Source organism: Equus asinus, chromosome 21, assembly GCF_041296235.1.
Source record: "Equus asinus isolate D_3611 breed Donkey chromosome 21, EquAss-T2T_v2, whole genome shotgun sequence".
Taxonomy (NCBI): Eukaryota; Metazoa; Chordata; class Mammalia; order Perissodactyla; family Equidae; genus Equus; species Equus asinus.
The window spans coordinates 58,750,238-58,769,564 of record NC_091810.1 but is presented as its reverse complement, the minus strand read 5'-3'; the positions used below and the strand labels follow the sequence as shown (position 1 = coordinate 58,769,564).

At 42.9% G+C, this 19,327-nt stretch overlaps 1 long non-coding RNA gene across 2 annotated transcripts; it reads right to left on the bottom strand.

Annotated features, from left to right (window-relative positions):
- Positions 1-499: 499 nt before the first annotated feature.
- Positions 500-19,260, bottom strand: LOC139041322 (uncharacterized). Of its 2 annotated transcripts, XR_011496248.1 has the most exons (4): positions 18,738-19,260; positions 18,426-18,496; positions 8,548-8,722; positions 500-7,399 (listed from the first exon to the last, which is right to left on the bottom strand). It is a non-coding gene; the product is annotated as an uncharacterized lncRNA (long non-coding RNA). The 2 variants fall into 2 exon arrangements; XR_011496247.1 differs by having other exon boundaries at positions 18,426-19,260.
- Between the last annotated feature and the right edge of the window lie 67 nt (positions 19,261-19,327).

Genomic DNA, 19,327 nt, shown 5'->3' with positions numbered 1-19,327 from the left:
CTATACACTTAAAAAGTGGCTAAGATGGTAAATTTTATGTTATGTGTCCTTTACTACTACTAAAAAAAAGACATTCTGGGGACAATTGGGGAAATTTGGGTATTAGATGATGCCAAAGAATTATCACTATTTTTTTTAGATGTGATAATAGCATTGTGGTTACATCAGAAGATGTCCAAATCTGTTAGACCAGTTCTGAAGCATAATGGCATGAAATGAGTGATGTCTAAGATTTGCTTTTAAGTACCTAAGCAACCTGAGAGAGAAAAAAATAACAAAGGATACAGGAAGCAAATGTGACCATATCTTAGTTATTAAATTGGAAGTTTATTTCTTCTATTGCTCTGTGTTTAAAATTTTTCAAAATTAAAAAAATGTTTTAAATTAAAAAGTACAAGCATTATTGCTACTTCACTTGAAAATAGACTGAAAAAAATTTAACAGAGTCTCAGGAATTTGCAGGACCATAAGAAAAATCTAATATTTGTGTCACTGGAGTCCCAAATTGAGAGGAGAAAGAAGGCAGAGCTTTAAAAGTACTCAAATAAGTATGCTTGAAAATTTTCCAAATATGCCAAAGACATACACCTACAGATTCAAGAAGCTGACCAAACCCCAAACAGGATAAACCCACAGAAATCCATGCAAAAATACATCACAGTCAAACTTCTGAAAACTAAAGACAAAGAAAATATCTTGAAAGCAGCCAGAGGAAAATGACACCTTTCCTATAATGAAGAAAACAATTTAAACAGTATCAGATATTTCATCAGAAGCCATGGAGGTAAGAAAGAAGTGGCACAACATTTTTCAAGTGCTGAAAGAACTGTCAACTCAAACTCCTATAACCAGTGAAAATCAGGAATGAAGAGGAAATCAAGACATTCTCAGATGAAGAAAAACTACAAGAATTTGTCAACAGCAGACCTAACCTAAAAATAGCTAAAGGAGGGTCAGAAACAGAAAATAAATGATTAAAACAGGGATCTGGAACATCAAGAAGGAAGAACAAAAGAGTAAAAATGTGGGTTAATGCAAAATGTTTTCCTTCTCCTCTTGAGTTTCCTAAATTATATCTGATGGGTTAAGCAAAACATTAGTGGTTGTGTACAGGATAGATTAGGGAAGTTGATAAGCACAGTGGTAATTTCTGCTTCAAGCAACTGCACAAATGAAAAGGAGAAGTGAAATTTGCTGGCTGGGAAGAGAGACTCTGTGGTCCCCACAATTTCCTCTTTCCTCAAAAGATCAAAGCCCACAGGATCGAGTCCAGCGTCCCCTGTCCTAAGCACTCATGCATTGTCTGATATGGTTCTCAATTTATGTAGAGGAAATATTTAAGACAGCTATATTATAAACAGGGGAGACTAAAGGGTCTTAAAGAGAAGAAACCTTTCTATACCTCCCTGAAACTGGTAATGTCCACACAAGTACAACTGAGATAAGTTACGTACATAAAATGTCATATCTAGAGCACCTACTAAATACCTATACAAAGAGATACTCTCCAAACACTATAAATAAATGAAAGTGAAATTCTACTCGAAATCAGCAAAATTACAGAGATGGAGAATAGATCAGCGGTTGTCAGGGTTCGGGATGATCAGGAGGAAAGGGAGTGGGCGTGCTATAAAGAGGTAGCCCAGGAAGATCTTTAAGGTGTTCTAATAGTTCTCTATCTTGATTGTAGTGGTGGTTACATGGATCTACATGTGAAAAAATGGCAAAGAACTGTACACACACATTCTAATGTCAAGTTCCTGGTTTTGATATAGTACGACAGTTACATAAGATATATCCATTGGAGGAAATTGTGTGAAAGGTCCAGGAACTTCTCTGTACTATTCTTGCAACTTCCTGTGAATCTACAATTATCTCAAAATAAAGTTCTTTAAAAATTTAACATGAGGGGCTGGCCCGATGGCGTAGCAGTTAAGTTTGTACGCTCTGCTTCGGTGGCCCAGGGTTCACCAGTTCGGATCCTGGTGCAGACCTACACACCACTTGTCACGCTGTGGCAGACATCCCATGTATAAAATAGAGGAAGAAGGGCACCGATGTTAGCTCAGGGCTAATCTTCCTCAAAAAAAAAAATTAATATGAAAATGAAATAAAAACAAAAACCCCTGGGTGCTTATACAATAAGTAAAGCTTAATTTTCCATCTTGTTTTTTTCCCCTCCCAATTTTATTGGGATATAAACTGACATATAGCACTATGTAAGTTTAAAGTGTACAGCATAATGACTTGACTTACATATATTGTAAAATGATTACCGCAGTAAGTTTAGTTAACCCCCATAATCTCATATAGATACAAACAAAAAGAAAAATACATATATTTTTTCCTTGTGATGAGAGCTGTAAGGATGTACTGTCTTAACTTTCAAATATACCATTCAGCAGTGTTAACTATAGTCATTAAGTCGTACATTACATCTCCAGTATTTTTTGTGTGTGTGAGGAAGATTGGCCCTGAGCAAACTTCTGTTACCAATCTTCCTCTTTTTGCTTGTGGAAGACTGTTGCTAACATCTGTGCCAATCTTCCTCTATTTTATGTGAGATGCCATCACAGGGCGGCTTGACGAGTGGTGCTAGGTCCGTGCCTGGGATCCAGACCTGTGAAGCCTGGGCCGCCAAAGCAGAGTGTGCAAACTATGCCACCAGGCCGGTCCCCACATCTCCAGTACTTATTGATCTTATAACTGGAAGTTTGTACCTTTTGCCTGCCTTCATCCAATTCCCCCATCCCCACCCCCTACCTCTGATAACCACAAATCTGATCTCTTTTTCTATGAGTTTGATTTTTTGTTTGTTTGTTTAGATTCCACGTGTAAGTGAGACCATATGGTATTTGTCTTTCTCTGACTGACTTATTTCACTTAGCATAATGCCCTTAAAGTCCACCTATGTTGTAAAAAATGGCAGGATTTTCCTTTTTTAATGGCTGAAAAATATTCCATTGTACACATACATTCACCACAATTTCTTTATCCATACATCCATCGATGGATACTTAAGCTATTTCCATGTCCTGGCTATTGTAAAGAATGCTGCAGTGAACATGCGGGTGCAGGTATCTCATTGACATAGTGTTTTCATTTCCTTTGGATATATACCCAGAAGGGGAATTGCTGGGTTATGTGGTATTCTATTTTAAATTTTTGAGGAACCTCCATATGTTTTCCATAGTAGCTATACAAATTTACAATTCAACAACAGTGAACAAATTTTCCCTTTTTTCCACATCCTCGCCAGTATTTATCTACCACCTTGTTTTTTAAAAAGAATGATTTTCATTATAAAAATGATCACTAATAACATATATTTATGCATATATAAGTCTATGTATTTTCAACCAGCACTTCATTTATGTTTTCTGAGGACCTACTTATTATGTTGGTCCAGGTCAAAAGAAGAACATAAACATAAACAAAGCAGGGCTCTGTCCTCAAGGAACTTAAAGCCTAGTTGCAGAATCAAGGCACAAACACAGGAAAACCCAACTAACTCAAGAGTTAGACAACGCAGCCCTCCATAGCAGATATGCTGGCTTATATGCTAAAGGTAGCGTGTCCTACAACATCTGAAGACCAGCCTCTGTGGGCCAGAAGTCTTGAAAAGGACTTTGGAGGCAGATAATCTTTGAAAGGTGGTAGAATTGGTGGAGTAGAGACTTGGAGGTAGAGAGGTCCTTTCAAGCAGTAAGGGACTAACTTAGACAGATGAGGAAAGTGAGAGGCACATTTAGGGGCTGGTAGAATGGTAGGACAAGACCTTCCGGGTTCAGTAGGGAGCCCCTGGAATGCAGGCTGCAACCAGGTGCATGAGTCTGGGCAGGAAAGGACTGGTAAAACCGGAGTGTGAAGATTAGTTTAGTGGTTGGGTGCAGGATAGATTAGGGAAGTTGAAAAGCACATGGTAATTTCTGCCTCAGGCAACTGCATAAACAAGAATGAGAAATGAAGTGACTGGGGCTGGGAGGAGGGACTCCAGGATCCTGGAACTTCCTCCATCCTCAGATCACACCCCTCCAGACCCATTCCAGTGTCCCCTATCCTAAGTACTTGTGCATCAATTCAACCTACAGTTACCTAACCCTGAGGTCATGAGGTCCCAAGGGTGGGCCAAGTCCAAGGACCCATGAGGTAAATCTTATGTGGTCTCTGCTATGATAGGCTCTTCTGAGTGAGCATCCATGGTGAAAACGAATGTGTTTTAAGAACACCAGCCTCATCTACTACAAGAGTTAGTCACCTCCTTCTACAGCAGCACTATCCAACAGATACATGAGTCACATATGTATTTTAAAATTTTCTAGTAGCTATGTTAAAAAAATAAAAAGCAGGTGAAATTAATTTTAATAATGTATTTCATGTAACCCAATAGATCTAACAATTTCAACATGCAATCTATATAAAAACTATTTATGAGATTTTAACTTTTTTCATATTGTCTTCAAAATCCAGTGTGTATTTTAGACCTACAGCATGTCTCAATTTAGACTAGCCACATTTCAAGTGCTCAACAGCCACATGTGGCTAGTGACTACCATATTGAACTGTGCAGCTACAGAACCTTGCTACTCAAAGTGTGGTCCCTGGACATCTACATCGCCTGTTAGAAATAAGGTATCTCAGGCCCCACTCCAGACCTAATTCATTAGATTCTGCCCTTTAATAGGATCCCCGGGTGAATCATAGGTACAGAAAGACTGAAATGCTCTGCCCTATACGTTTGGGAAGCGAGATACAGGGTATCATGTTTTGGCTACCCAACATCAACATTTCTCCTCCTCGTCCAGATTCCATGCCATGATTTCCCTCACCCCCAGCTCCATACAGAGATCTAAACCAAGCAGCAACTCTCCTTAATGCTGAACATTATGATTGGTTCAGGCATGTCATGTGACCCAACCAGAGTCAATGAGACCCAATGAATCCTTTGATAGATCCTACTGTGCTTGAATGAAAAAGGCTGTAAGTTCTGGAGCCACCTTGGAACATGATGGGAGAGACTGCCTATATATGAAGCTTGTACACGAAGCCTGTAAATGGAAGAAAAACCAAATACTGATGACCTCATTTGAGCTCCTATTTCAAGCCTTACAGCTGGACTTTTCAGATTGAGCTAATAAATTGTTTGTTTAAACTAGTTTAGGCTGTGTGCTAGATAGATATTAGCTGTCTTCTTCACATTTCCTCCCCTTGTTCTCCACAAGGCTCTGTGCCCCAGGATATTGACTTTCAAGGATTACATCAATAGCGTCCCCTTGCCCACTGGTTTCCTGTTGGGCTTGGCCAACAGGAGGCACCAACAGGAGATCAGACAGCAGGAAGAGAATTAAGTTAGGGTACGTAGTCCCTTGCCTCACTTCTTCGTGGGGTTGCTGAGGACTGACTTCCTTTCCACCAAAGGCTACAGCTACTTTCAGCTGGCAGTCTCCTTCATCTACCCTCTCTGGTTCCATTAGTCCTCCATCTCCTTGCTCCTTCAGGCCTAGGGCTGGTTGGCTCCCCAAGGCTGCCAACTCTGGACTACTGCACATTCCTTTTAGTTTCCCTACTTCTTGCCCCTGGGTTTGCAAAGAGCTCCTTTATTAAACTTTCCTTAAATTATCCTTTTTTTTTTGAGGAAGATAAGCCCTGAGCTAACTACTGCCAATTCTCCTCTTTTTTCTGAGGAAGACTGGCCCTGAGCTAACATCCATGCCCATCTTGCTCTACTTTATGCGTGGCCTGCCTACCACAGCATGGCTTTTACCAAGCAGTGCCATGTCCGCACCTGGGATCCGAACCGGCGGACCCTGGACTGCTGAGAAGCGGAATGTGCACACTTAACTGCTGTGCCACCAAATTATCCATTTTGAGTGTGCCATTTATTTCCTTCTGGGACCTGAGTGGTACAATAATTGGTATCAGGAGTGGCCTTAAAATAGGATTCTGGAATTGAGTTGCTATGGATAACCTCCTAGTATGGAGGGGAAATGGGACCTTGGCAATCCATAGCACGGAGTGTTATTAGAAATAAGCAAATTATCAGTGGTGGTGGCATGGGATAAAGCACAGGTGGAGGGCAAGACATAGAGAGATTCAACCAATTCAAAGTACTTATCACGAACTGGGTATTATCTGGTCCACTGAACCATAAAATTGGAGAGGCAACATCAGCCTGCCACCGTAAAATGGAAATGGTATATACTGGGCAGATCTAAAGGCAAAGTGAACCACCTGACTCCTCTTACACCCAATGCCTATGCCTGACTATATCTCCTCCAACATTCTACCTACGCCCTGAGAGGAAACACATATGATCAGTTAATGGAGAAAAAGAAAGCACAGACTTCTTTTACAGATGAATCTACACATATCCTGGAACCAGCCAGAAGTGGATCACTGTTACACCACAACCCACTCTGGAAGTGGCTCCAAAAGCCAGTAGTGAAAGGATATTCTCCAGTGCACAGTACTCTGCTGCAGATCTAAGTTACAGATTTAACATGACTCATGGGCATTGGCTAACAGGATGGCCAGCTGGTCAGGAATTTAGAAAGAACAAGATTAGAAGATTGGCAACAAGGAGGTCTAGGGGAAAGATGGACTTCCTGCAACATATATAGTGTAAAGATATTCACGTCCCACATAACTGCTTATCCAAGAGCATCTGTTGTAGACGAGACTCTCAGTAATCAGGAGGACAAGATGACCCGACCTATGGACATCAGGTGGCCTCTTCATCAGATACTGTGGCACTTGGTCAACAGACCCATTTACAAGGTGGCCATGGTGACAGGGAAGGAGACTGCGCATGGGCTCAACAACACAGACTTGCCCTCACCAAGGTGATCTGGCTACTGACACCATTTTCTTTGTGGGAGGGATTTTAACTACAAATTCAAAACTTTTCATAGACCTAAGTTTATGCAGGTTGTTATTTCCTCTTAGAGCTCTGATAGTTTGTGTCTTTCAAGAAATTTGTCCATTTCACCTCAGTTGTTAAATTTATTGGCATTAAGTTGTTCATAATATTCATTACATATTATCCTTTCAATATCTGTAAAAACTGTAGTGATGTCACCTCTCTCATTCCTGATATTGGTAATTTGGGTCTTCTCTCTTTTTTTGCTTATCAGTTTGACTAGAGGCTTAACATCTGTATAGATTTTTCTCAAAGAATCAGTTTTTGGTTTCATTGATTTTCCTTGTTGTCTTTTGTCTACTATTTCATTAATTTCTACTCTGGTCATTAATATTTCTTTTCTTCTGTTTACTTCAAGTTCAAACTACTCTTTTTTCTTTTAAGATTGGCACCTGAAGTTCAAAGAACTGAGAAACCTTGCTAAAATGAAACAGCTTCCATTACCATCTATTTATGTGAACGTATTTTCTCAACACATACCTAAAAAAATAAAAGGAAAGAAATAAAGAAATAAAATTGATGCTGATTAGTAATAAGTAGTAATCACTCACGTACATGTGACAAAAAAAGCTCGATAAATCTCACTAAGGGATTTATTTTAAGCAAACAAAATTATTATAATAAATATTTAACAACAACAACAAAAAAAGATTGGCACCTGAGCTAACAACTATTGCCAATCTTTTTCTTTTTCCCTGCTTTTTCTCCCCAAATCCCCCCAGTACATAGTTGTATATTCTAGTTGTGAGTGCCTCTGGTTGTGCTATGTGGGACTCCACCTCAGCATGGCCTGATGAGCAGTGCCATGTCTGTGCCTAGGATTGGAACCAGTGAAACCCTAGGCTTCTGAAGCGGAGCACGCGAACTTAACCATTCGGCCACGGGGCTGGCCCCTTTCTATTTCTTAAGATAGAAGCTGAGATCATTGACTTGAGACTGTTCTTTTGTAACACTGGTCTTTATATTTCCCTAAGTCCTGCCGTTGAGTGCCCAAACTGTTTGTTCAGAAGTGGTGTTGAGCCCAGAAATGACACCATTTCCAGGGGGACCAGCCAAACACCTGGTAATTGGACCCCTTTCAACATGTTGGGGAAGGTTATTTGCCTTTACAGGAGTAAACACCTATCATGGGTCTGGATTTGCCTCCCCTGCCTGCCCCATTTCTGCTAGCACCATCAGTTTATGGACCTGAAAAATGCCTTATCCATTGCCACGATAAGTCATATGACACTGCTTTCATCTAAGGGACACATTTTTGACAAATAAAGTGTGACAGTGGCCTCACACTCTTAGAATTCCTGGTCTTATGACATGCCCTATCATCCAGAAAGAGCTGGCTTGGTAGAACAGTGGATTGCCCTGTTTAAGTCTCAGTTTATAAGCCTTAAATCAGTAGCCAGTAAATGGTGCCATCTCCCTCATAACCAGAAGGCCGGGAGTTTAGCAGACATGATCCAAGCAAAGGCTTTGAATGTGCTTGTGCAGTTGGGTGGGCTCATGCCTTCATCTTGCCATTCTGATCTTGGATAGGTAAGTACAAAAGTGAGGGCTCAGACCTGTGTCAGGTCACCAACCTTGCTCTAAGGCCACCTTCTCCACATAGCTCCTAATCTATGTACATGACTTACCAAGGCATATGTTGGCTGCCATTACCATGAAACTCATTACCATGAAGAGCACATGTCCTGGGTAGCTTACTGGTGGCAGGAAGATGAGAGATACATGGAATAGATTTGAACCCAAGCTGCAGCCTGGAACAAAGTTCAGCTGAGTCCAACATAGACCAGCCGAACACCAGCTAATCTGTAGAGATATAAACAAGAAATAAATGCTTACTGTTGTCTGCCACTGATATTTTGGGGTTGTTTGTTACACAGCATTTTTGTGGCAACAGCTAACTGAGACCCTAGGTATGGCCATGTGTTTAAGTTATGGGTAATAGGATGTAAGAGGAAGTGACATGTGCAACTTTTAGTTCATGACCTTAACAGAAAGGTGTGTGCCCTCTACTTTCCCTACCCACTTCATGCTGCAGGAATGTGGGTGTGGTGGTGGGAGCTAGAAGCCTCATGTTGAGGATGCAGACACAGGATGGGAAGGGCCTGGGACATTTACACTATGGAGCTGAACTATCAGCGCAGGACTGCTTACATTAAGACTTTTATATCAGGGAGATACAAATTTCTATTTTGGCTATTGTTACAGCAGGAATGCTAGCACCCTAATACAGTTTGGGTTTTCTGTCACTAGCAACCAAGAAGTCCTAACTGACAAAATGGGTTTGTTGCAAGCCCCCTGCAGTGCTCACACAACCACAGTCCCATTGTGTCCACTGATGGTCTCCTCCTTGCTCTGCCATGGGTCCTGCCCACTTTGCTGCTGAACCCTGGGCCCCTGGTCTGCCTTGGTCTCCCTTTCCTGCTCCAGTGCTAACTGTGAGGGTGTATCTGGCTTCACTGAAGGTCTAGCTGCAACTGGACACTTTTATGTGCCTGCCCTATAGTTTAACCCACAGAACAGAGCAGGGATGCACATCTATTCACCCTATAGCTCAGAGGTGCAAAGACAATGTAGCTTCTTTGTTTTCCATAATCTAATCTTTCCCACAAGTCCCTGCCCTGCTGGGTGGGAAGGGGGAGATTTAGGCTTGCCAGTAAACAATATATTAGATTCTTTCTGTTCTAATAGTGCCTTTGGGGGTAACTTGGTCTCTCTTAAGTAAATGTTGCTTCTCAGGTCCTGTTCCTGTCCCCCTTTATCTTGTCAAGATGGTGTTTGGGAGTGTGGGAAAGGAGAGGCTCAAATGTGACCTTGTGGTAGCCCTTGTACTGTCCTCTGATTCTGCCATGAAATACCTGGCCCAATCCCTGAGTTCCTAAAATCACCTGCTGGGATGCAGTGGGGCTCATCGGGCCTCTGGAGTGTGATGCCAGCACCTAGAGCTGAAGTCCGTGGTCTCAACCATTTGCCTTCTACCACAAAGTTCTACTTCTCAGCCTTTTCATCCCAACTCTCTGTACAGGTCTCTACAATACTTCCTCATACCTTCATGGGGCACAAGGAAGCTTTTGATCTCCTGTAGATCAAACATAGGCTATGAGGGACTGGACATGGTATCTAGGTGTTCATTGGCCTAGACTCTGCCCTCCATCACTGCTGCATTCCTGTTCCCACAGTATGTTGGACACGATGCAAAGCCAAGTGCAAGGCTTCTGCTAGCGGCCTGTAGTGTCTCCCACGCCATACCTGGGGGAGCAGTCCACAAGCCTCTGATGTTCTTGGGTTCTGCAGAGTTTCCATATCTGTCTTGGATGTTTCTATAGTTATCCCTAGTCAAGATTTGGATGGGTTGGGGAGGATGGACAGGGGGAAATGAGGACCTGGGAGCCTGCCTGCCCTCCCTGCTTTCCCTCATCTGTTTCTCCTGTCCATACGCCTGCAGATAGGAAAAAACAAGTGTTACTTTTATTTCCTCTTCCTTTTCTTTAGGGCAGTGACACTTATGGTGTGAACATCACAGGTAGGAGGGGTTTCATCCCTACAGTATAGGAGGAACATCATGATTTGAGTGAGTAAGGCATGGCTTTTGATATGAGGGCTGCAGGACAACCGTGAACTATGGCCTTCCAACGACAATCATATTAATGGTCCATCCCTTGAATTTTATTCCTGTTAAAAAGTGAAGACCCTTCACCGGCATGCTTTGTGCAAACATCCCAGTTGCTGGTTCTACTCTCCTGCCCTCAGAAGGTTCTTCAAATCTTCACAGTGCAAATTCCTTCCCTACCCTTTCTACATGCAGGGGTTGTGGCCCTAAGAGCCATTCTTTCCCCCCAGGCAATTTGTGGGCATACTTATCCCCTCGCAGTAGATTTTCTACAGCCTGGTTACTTAATCTAGAAGAACACCATGTTTGTATGTGCCCATGCACACACACATACTTCACCCTCCAAGGGGTCCTTGGCATTACAAATTTCCTTCCTTCCAAGGTCTTCCTGCTAGGTGAAATATTAATAACACACCATACCCACCATATGCACACACGTTAACAGGTGAAATTACCCAACTCCACATTGAGAAGACAAAGGTTTTTTCCAGTTGCAACAGTCTGTATAGCTTTAAGTTCTGTAGACTGACTCAGTGCTTGTGCAATATGCAGAGTTACTTCCTCTGTTTTCCTGCTTTCAGTCCCTGTCCCAAGGCTTATGAGGTGCATAAGAAGACCCATTACAGCACCAACTATTCTATAATAGTTACCACAAGGCTAGCAAAACTTTAAAATTATTTTTCTCTCTAGGATTTGGGCAGGTTAAACTCTTGGGTAGGTCACTCTGTAGGACACTTTTATGTAATTCTGTGTAAGGAGTCAATGTGGGCTTTATTATCCTCCTGTCCAACAAGACGATCTATGGGGGATGGCATGCGGAGGTGGGGGTGCTAAGTGGGTTAGCACTTACCTAAGAGAGACCAAGTTACCCCCAAAAGACTGAACCAGAAGAATCTGATAATATAACAACTTCTCTGTCTGCTGGATAGGGTGACCAGAGCTTAGACTCCACTCAAAGGTCATGGTCTGTGGCCATTCACCAGGAAGTAACACCCGTTCTGGAGCCCAGGTCCCTCTGGACAACGGAAGACAATCTCCTATTTAGGCAGACTGCTCACAGCCGTGCAGGTGGAGAATAGTTCATAACGTCTGTGCACTGCACTTGATAGGGCACTTTTGTCCCCATTTCTTGAAATTTCCAACTCAGTGCCCAGGCAGGCAGGGGCCTCAATTTTGAAGACTTCAAACCTGAATTCACTTGTTCACGTAGGGTGCTAAAGGCAAACAAGGCTTCACAAGTCACTGAGAATCAAAGAGAAAGCCTTTATTTCCTGAATCAGATTTTGCAGTAAGAAATTAGGCAGTGCCATGGGCAGCAATGGTATGCTGTGAATGATATCATGCACATGGTGGCTGAAACCCGTTTTTCCTGAGGAAGCAGACCTGAGTCAGACATACGACAGAAACTGTTGCTCAACCCCCATCTCCATAATGCTTTCTTACTCTAGTCCCACCAACTAATAAATAACAGCTATCACTTATTGAGCACTTATAACAAGCCAGGTACTGTGCTAAGCATTTCCAGGAATTTTTGGAGGCAAGTTTCTTAACCTTTCTGAGTTTGTTTCCTCATTTGTAAAACTGGCATAAAAACCTCACAGGCCAATTTTACCGGCTACATGAGGTATTTACATCCCTCCGAACATTTCCTAGCACATTATAAGCACTTAAATCTAATTGTTGCTGTGAAGATTTTAGTGGGCTTTTTATCTGAATTTATGTTATATGAAACCAGGTGTTAAATTCCATGCTGTCTGAATCTATTCAATTCCCGAGTTCAGAGAGTGAGGGATACCAAGTTATGAGAAGATAAATATGAGCATTCAGTTCTTGAGTTTAGATAGTGAGAGATATCTGTATTTTTTAACGTTTTTTACAAACTACACCCACCCCTTAGAGATTCTGATACACCTGCCTGAGGTTGAGAATTAAATGGTATATACATTCTTGCAAACTTTCCTAAAAAGGAGAAAAATGCAGCTCTTCATAAATTTCCAGATTGTCGTCATGCTGGCAGGGCTTAAGGTGGGCAAAACAAAAACCCAAATCCAAACACAAATCTCTACAAAAACCCTTCACTTCCTTTCTAGTGATAGGATATCCCCTACTCCTCACGGGTGACCCACAACCTAATCTGAAATACAGAAGATTCACAAAAAGACAAGACTATGGGTACACGGCAGCACAGGCTAAGTGCCCAGAAGTGGTCTGGCTGAGGTGCTAAGTGTACATGACTTCCCCCAGGGCCGGAACAATCTCGGAAAAAGCATTCTGAGGGGGAGGGGAGGGTGGACCAGCAGCTGAACCTGGCAGAGCCAGTAAGACTTGGACAGGTGGAGGAGAAGAAAAGTGGCATTCCTGGGAGGAGGAGCGGCCTGAACAAAGGGGCAAAGGGAGGCACAGTGTAACCAGGTTGAAGAGAGTGTTGGAAGTCCCCTCAGTTTCAGTGAAGGGAAGAGCAGTGTGGGGTACCACAAACAATAGTACTGCCTGAGACATGAGGAACCAAACTTTAAATTATGAAATGTACTTTAAAATAGCACATAAACATATACGAATAGTTGAGCACTTGTGCACCCATCATCAGGTTAAGAAATAGAACACGACCTGAATCATAAATCTCCCGTGTGCCCTACCCTGGCTGCCTCCTCTCCTTTCCCCTAGAGCTAATCAGCAAATTGAATTTTTTTGTTTCCTTGCTCTTCTTAAGTATCTAACACAAAAGTTTATTTAATTGTGCCTACTTTTGACCTTTGTGAGTGCAACCATACTGTATATATTCTTCTGTTACTTTGTTTCTTTCTTTTGTTTTTTTGAGGAAGATTAGCCCTGAGCCAGCATCTGCTGTCAGTCCTCCTCTTTTTGCTGAGGAAGAGTGGTCCTGAGCTAACATCCATGCCCATCTTCCTCTACTTTATATGTGGGACGACTGCCACAGCATGGCTTGCCAAGTGGTGCCATGTCCACACCCGGGATCCGAACCAGCAAACTCTGGGCGCTGAAGTAGAATGTGCACACTTAACCGCTGCGCCACTGGGCTGGCCCCGCATTACTTTGTTTCTATCAGCATTGTTTTGAGATTTATTGAGTTAGTTTACATAGCTGTAATAGGTACATTTCCACTACTGTATAGTATCCAATGTATGAATATTTTTATATTTCATTTGGGCGGTTTCCTTTGTTTATTTAGCTATTACAAAACATGCTGATATAGCTATTCTTGTAAATATTACTTGGAATATATGTATGCAAGTTTATTTAGGGTATATACTTGGGAGTGGAAGTGGGCTATAGGGGAAGCACATGTTCTCCTTTCCTAGGTAATACCAACTTGCTTTCCAGAGGTTGCATCAACTGACATTCCAACTAGCAGACTAGTTTCTGTAGCTCATTTTGGGCAACACTTAGTATTCTCTGGTTTTTAAATTTCTCCTATCTGTTGAGAGTGAAATGGTATCTCATTTTAGTTTTGCTTTTTTTTTTTTTTGAGGAAGATTGGCCCTGTGCCCATCTTCCTCTATTTTATATATACTTGCCACAGCACAGCTTGGTAAGTGGCGTGTAGGTCCGCCCTGGGGATCCAAACCAGCAAACCACAGGCCACCAAAGCAGAGTGCAGGAACTTAACTGCTACACAACCTGGCCAGCCCCTTAATTTGCATTTTCTTGATTATTAATACAGCAGTGGGTTATGTTTATAGGCCCCCAAAATATTTTTGTGGAATTGACTTTAATGAATTGCTTTAAAGAGTTTACACTGTTAATATTATATAGCATTGGAATATTTTCTCCTTATAGTTCAAACAATACATGTAAAACAAATGTATATTGCACTTCCATCTATCTCCCAGACCTTATTCTATATATTTACATACATGTACATTACGACCTGAATGTTTGTGTCTCCCCTAAATCCATACATGAAAATCCCAACCCCCAATGTGATAATATTTGGAGGTAGGGCCTTTGGGAGGTAATTAGGTCATGAAGGTGGTGCCCTCATGAATGGGATTAGTGCCTTTGGAAGCTCTCCGCCCTCTGCCATATTAGGATACAATGAAAAGATGGCTCTCTATAAGCCAGGAAGCAGACCCTCACCAGACACCAGATCTGCCAGCATCTTGATCTTGGACTTCCCAGACTCCAGAACTATGAGGAAAAATGTTTGTTGTTTAGGCCACCCAGACTATGGGAATTTGTTATGGTAACCTGAAGTAAGTCAATGTAGAAATCTAACTTACCTACAACTTGCTTGTTTACCTTAATTATAGATCATTTTGTTCCAGAATGGACAGATCTACTTCATTCTTTCTGAATGAAAGAATTTCATAGTATGGGTGAACCATAACTTTACTAGTCCTCCTTAATTTTTTTTTAAAGATTTTATTTTTTCCCTTTTTCTCCCCAAAGCCCCCCAGTACATAATTCTATATTCTTAGTTGTGGGTCCTTCCAGTTGTGGCATGTGGGATGCCGCCTCAGCATGGCTTGACGAGCAGTGACATGTCGTTGCCCTGGATTCGAACTGACGAAACACTGGGCTGCCGCAGCAGAGTGCGCAAACTCAACCACTCAGCCACAGGGTGAATTTTTTTGAACAGAAAATATTTGGATTGGTAAACCCAAAATGCACCAAAGAGTATATCCTTCTTACGCCCCTTCTTCAACAAGTCAGTAGCTCTAGCCTGGAGGCAATCAAAGTTAGCAGTTGCAGCAGAGTGGCTAGATGTTCACTAATCCCATTTCTTCTTACTGAGCATATAGGAAGCCATGTCCTAGTTTCCTTGACTTAGGCTGGGGTCAGACAACCGGGTCTGATCAATACAACATGGGAAGAAGTAAGAGACACAACTTTCAGTGCTGACCAGCTTTTGTGGTGTTCTCTTTTAGCTAACCAGATGAGGGTCCAGTGGAAGACTCCAAGGAGGCCCTAGAAGATGGTAGTGCCCACTAGACGAAAGGAGCCAAAATCTGATTCTCTGCTTGGAGGAGAAGGACCAGAGACATCTGTGCTGGACTTCATGTGTATGAGAAAGAAGGTTTTGGGTTAAACCAGCCAGATTTCTGGGTTGCTACTTCAGCTAGCATTAATTACACTACACACAAGTTTCTTATGGATCCTAAGATGTTCCACATAGTATGTACAAGCAATGACCAGTCCTCTATCCATGGACACGTAGGTTATTTCCAATTTTTTCCTATTACAAGAATGCTACAATATACATCATAATGAAGTAGGTTTTTAGACACATTAAACCTTTAAGAGATAGCATTTGAAAAGTAGCAGTCATGTAGGAACCTGCTCCACCTCAACCAAATATTTCCCAGCTTTTGCTCAACTCAGCTTGAGCTCATCAAGTTGGCATGGTGCCAGCCTGAAGCTACTCTCTGGTTCAGAATCCAGCTTGATGCTGAGCCCCTCCTCTCTGCAAGGACTGATTTTTTTGTTTCCCATGATAACCTTTGCAGCTACCTATTTCTTACAGGCTCCAAGCGACTGTCGCCTTGGACATTCATTTTCTGGGTTTGTCAAGATGTCAGCTTCTCCCCAGGCTCCAGACTCCTAACTTGTCCACGCTCCTCTACTCTCACACTCCATCTATTTAATCAACACCATGCTTAGGGAGCCAGCCCCATGGCCGAGTGGTTAAGTTCATACGCTCTGTTTCAGCGGCCCAGGGTTTTCCTGGTTCGGATCCTGGGGCAGACATGGCACCACTGGTCAGGCCCCACTGAGGCGGCGTCCCACATGCCACAACTAGAAGGACCCACAACTAAAATATACAACTATATACTGGGGGGGATTTGGGGAGAAAAAGCAGGAAAAAAAAAAGAAGATTGGCAACAGTTGTTAGCTCAGGTGCCAATCTTTAAAAACAAAAACACCATACCTGAATATATGCCTGTGCAGGGCACTATTCCAGGCACAAGACAAGAAGTACCTGTATGTGAGGTATGGGTGTTGTTCCCTCTTCTAATGCGATAACATTGCACTATATGCGAATGTAAGGGATGGATGAAGGGAAGAGATTCCAGCAGTCTACAGCTGGTCCTGGCATAGACACGAAACTGCTGAGAAAATCAGCTTATAACAGAGGCACAAAATTGCGCTTTTCTTTATATTCAGGTTTCTCATATAGGGTATACATTAATTTATATATTTCAAAAGCTTTCTTTCATTAAAGGAGCCTATAAAACTTGAATTATTACAGATCTAATTTCCACTTCAAGACATCACCAGTCTTGAAATCAGTCTTTTTTCCTCTACCCTGCTGGTGCTAAAAGCAAAGCACAATGCAGGTCAGTTGCTTAAGAGCAACAGAGAAAGAAGGGGAAGCATGAACACACTTTCCCTCCTGGCTTTTCAGTCCAGACAGTGCTTCCCAACTTTTGGGTTTACATGCTGCGGCAGCTGCTGTCTATACATGGTTCACATTCTTTGGGCCTACTCTGAAGTTTGCTTTCAGAGTGTCCGAGTATACGAGAGGACTGCCTGCGTCTCTTCCTGAGTGCCTTCTCTGACTTTAAGAACACGCTCTTCCCAGCACTGAGCTGGGAACAAGTGCAGGGGCATTAACACTCTAGAGTTCTAAAGGAGTTGGTGCGTAAATACCTCAGCTTCCTTGCCTCTTAGTGGGATAATTCTGAGGTGTGTCCATTTCTCAGATGGTTCACAGCAGGACTGAGCCAAGAGTACTCCTCATCAAGGCACCCTTTAATGACTTTCCTTCCTACCCTGTCTCACTTCTCCACTCCTTCCGAGTGCCTCTTGGGGTCACCTCCTAAATATATGATTTGCATCCAAACCCTGGTTTCAGAGACTGATTTTGGGAGCAACCCAAACTAAGACAAGGACGCCTTTGACAATGTGAGGAAAAACAAGGTTCCTCTCCCCAGGAAAATATGTCACACTTTCAAGAAACTTAGGTAGGATTTGATGAAATTTTGATACTAGGGCCAGGGTTCCACAATCACCCTAACTTCCCTTTTCCCCTCAAACCCTAAAAGATTACCGAGGGAGCCATATACAAGGACCAGCCTTACTTTATCAAAGTAAGGCTAACAGGAATCAAAGCATTACTTTATTAATAGCGTCAAAAGTGCCTAAAACTCCTTTTACCTGTTTAAAATACTCTGCATGGTGGGCTCCCTCTCAGTTTTCTCAGAGAGGTCTTCGCCAAACTCCCTAACTATTCGCTATGACAGTGTACTGGCATTTCCCTGCACGATGCTTGGTAACGTAATTACTTATCTACATATTTGCTTAGTATTCACCGTTTCTCTACTAGACTATATGCTCCATGAAAACAGGAACTAAGTTGCTTTGTTTCCCACTGTATACCAAGTGTTTATGACAGCGTTCCTGCATGGAATATACTCCAGAAGCTGAGAAAGAGGTCGAAGTTTGGGCTTCTGGCCTCCAACAGCTACCAATTCCTTGCTCATGAAAAACATGAGATCTTAACCCCTATCAGGCCACATGGAGAAAGCCCAGGAGACAGGCGGAAAAAAGTGACCAGATCTGCAGAGTAGGCTCTGGCTCAACTAAACCATCAAGCTACGTGAGTGGAGGAGGTAGAGGAGAACTCATTAAGGAATGTATAGTGACCCTGTCCACCAAGAATGTGGGTCAACTTACATCTTGAATTTTCACTGTTAGGTTAGTAGCTCCTTTTCACTGAGGAAAGGAAAGAGAGGAAGGAGGAAGGTGGCCAAAATCTCTCCCAAAAGTATATACTAAACTGCATGTAATTTTAAGGGAGTGAAAAAAAACCCAAAAACCCTCCCCGCCTCGCCCCCCACCCCACAACAGACCTTCTGAAATCTGTCCATGGCCCATGTAGGCCAACAATCCCAGATTAAGAATCTCTGGTTTATGGATCTTTCTATTGGTACAAACCTTGAGATCTCTAAGCTTTACCATCAGATTTAGTTCCTCTCTGATATTTTTGATCCCCATCCCTCTTCTCCCTGCAAAAAGAAAAAGGCAACACATGGCAGTAAAGAAGGTGTCAGTAGTAACGGCTGAAACCAATTTCTAGAGTCAAGGCCGTTGAAACGAGCGAAAGCCTCGTGGCCAAATCTCATTTGGTTAATTGCCCACGCCGCGTCCGCGGAAAAAGCCTAACTTTCCCCCAAGACAGAAGTTCCTTTGAGCTCCAGACCCGAGGTTGACAGTGTCCAGAACTCCCACCCTGCCCAATAAGATTACAGAGAGGGCCGCGACCCGCGCTGCAGAGAGAACTTCCGCCTTGAAAAAAGTGTCGTCACGGGGCAAGCTTCCGGTAGCACTCCGTCCCGTAGCCCAAGGCCTTTTATCCTAGTTGGCAGTTGTCCACACCCCAAGGCTACCCCACCCAGCTTCTCCTTCGGCCTTCTCCACACCCTGCGGTGCCGTTTGCACGTCTCGAGGGTGTGACGGTTACGCCGTGAGGAAGGACGAAACGAATACCGTACTGGCAACCTTCAAAGACTGGAGCCCTGGCACGGAGAAACACGCTGAGAGCCTGGAGACGGGACTAAATTCTGACTGACGTCCACACACACCCATTGTCTTTCTGATTCCTTCTCAAACAAACCAATGAATGCGACGACAGAGACCGCAACGTGCCCCCGCCGCCAGAAGTGGCTCCGCCCCTCCGCGCGGCCACCCTTTGGTCGCCATGCTTAGTGTGGCTTCCGCCTCTCTGCTACATTAGGCTCTTCTCTGGCTTTCTGATACCCTCGCTGAACTTCTTCCTAAGCATTGCTCTCCTTCCACTGTCAACTTCCACCTTCTCCAGCTTCTTGCTTGCTCGCTGC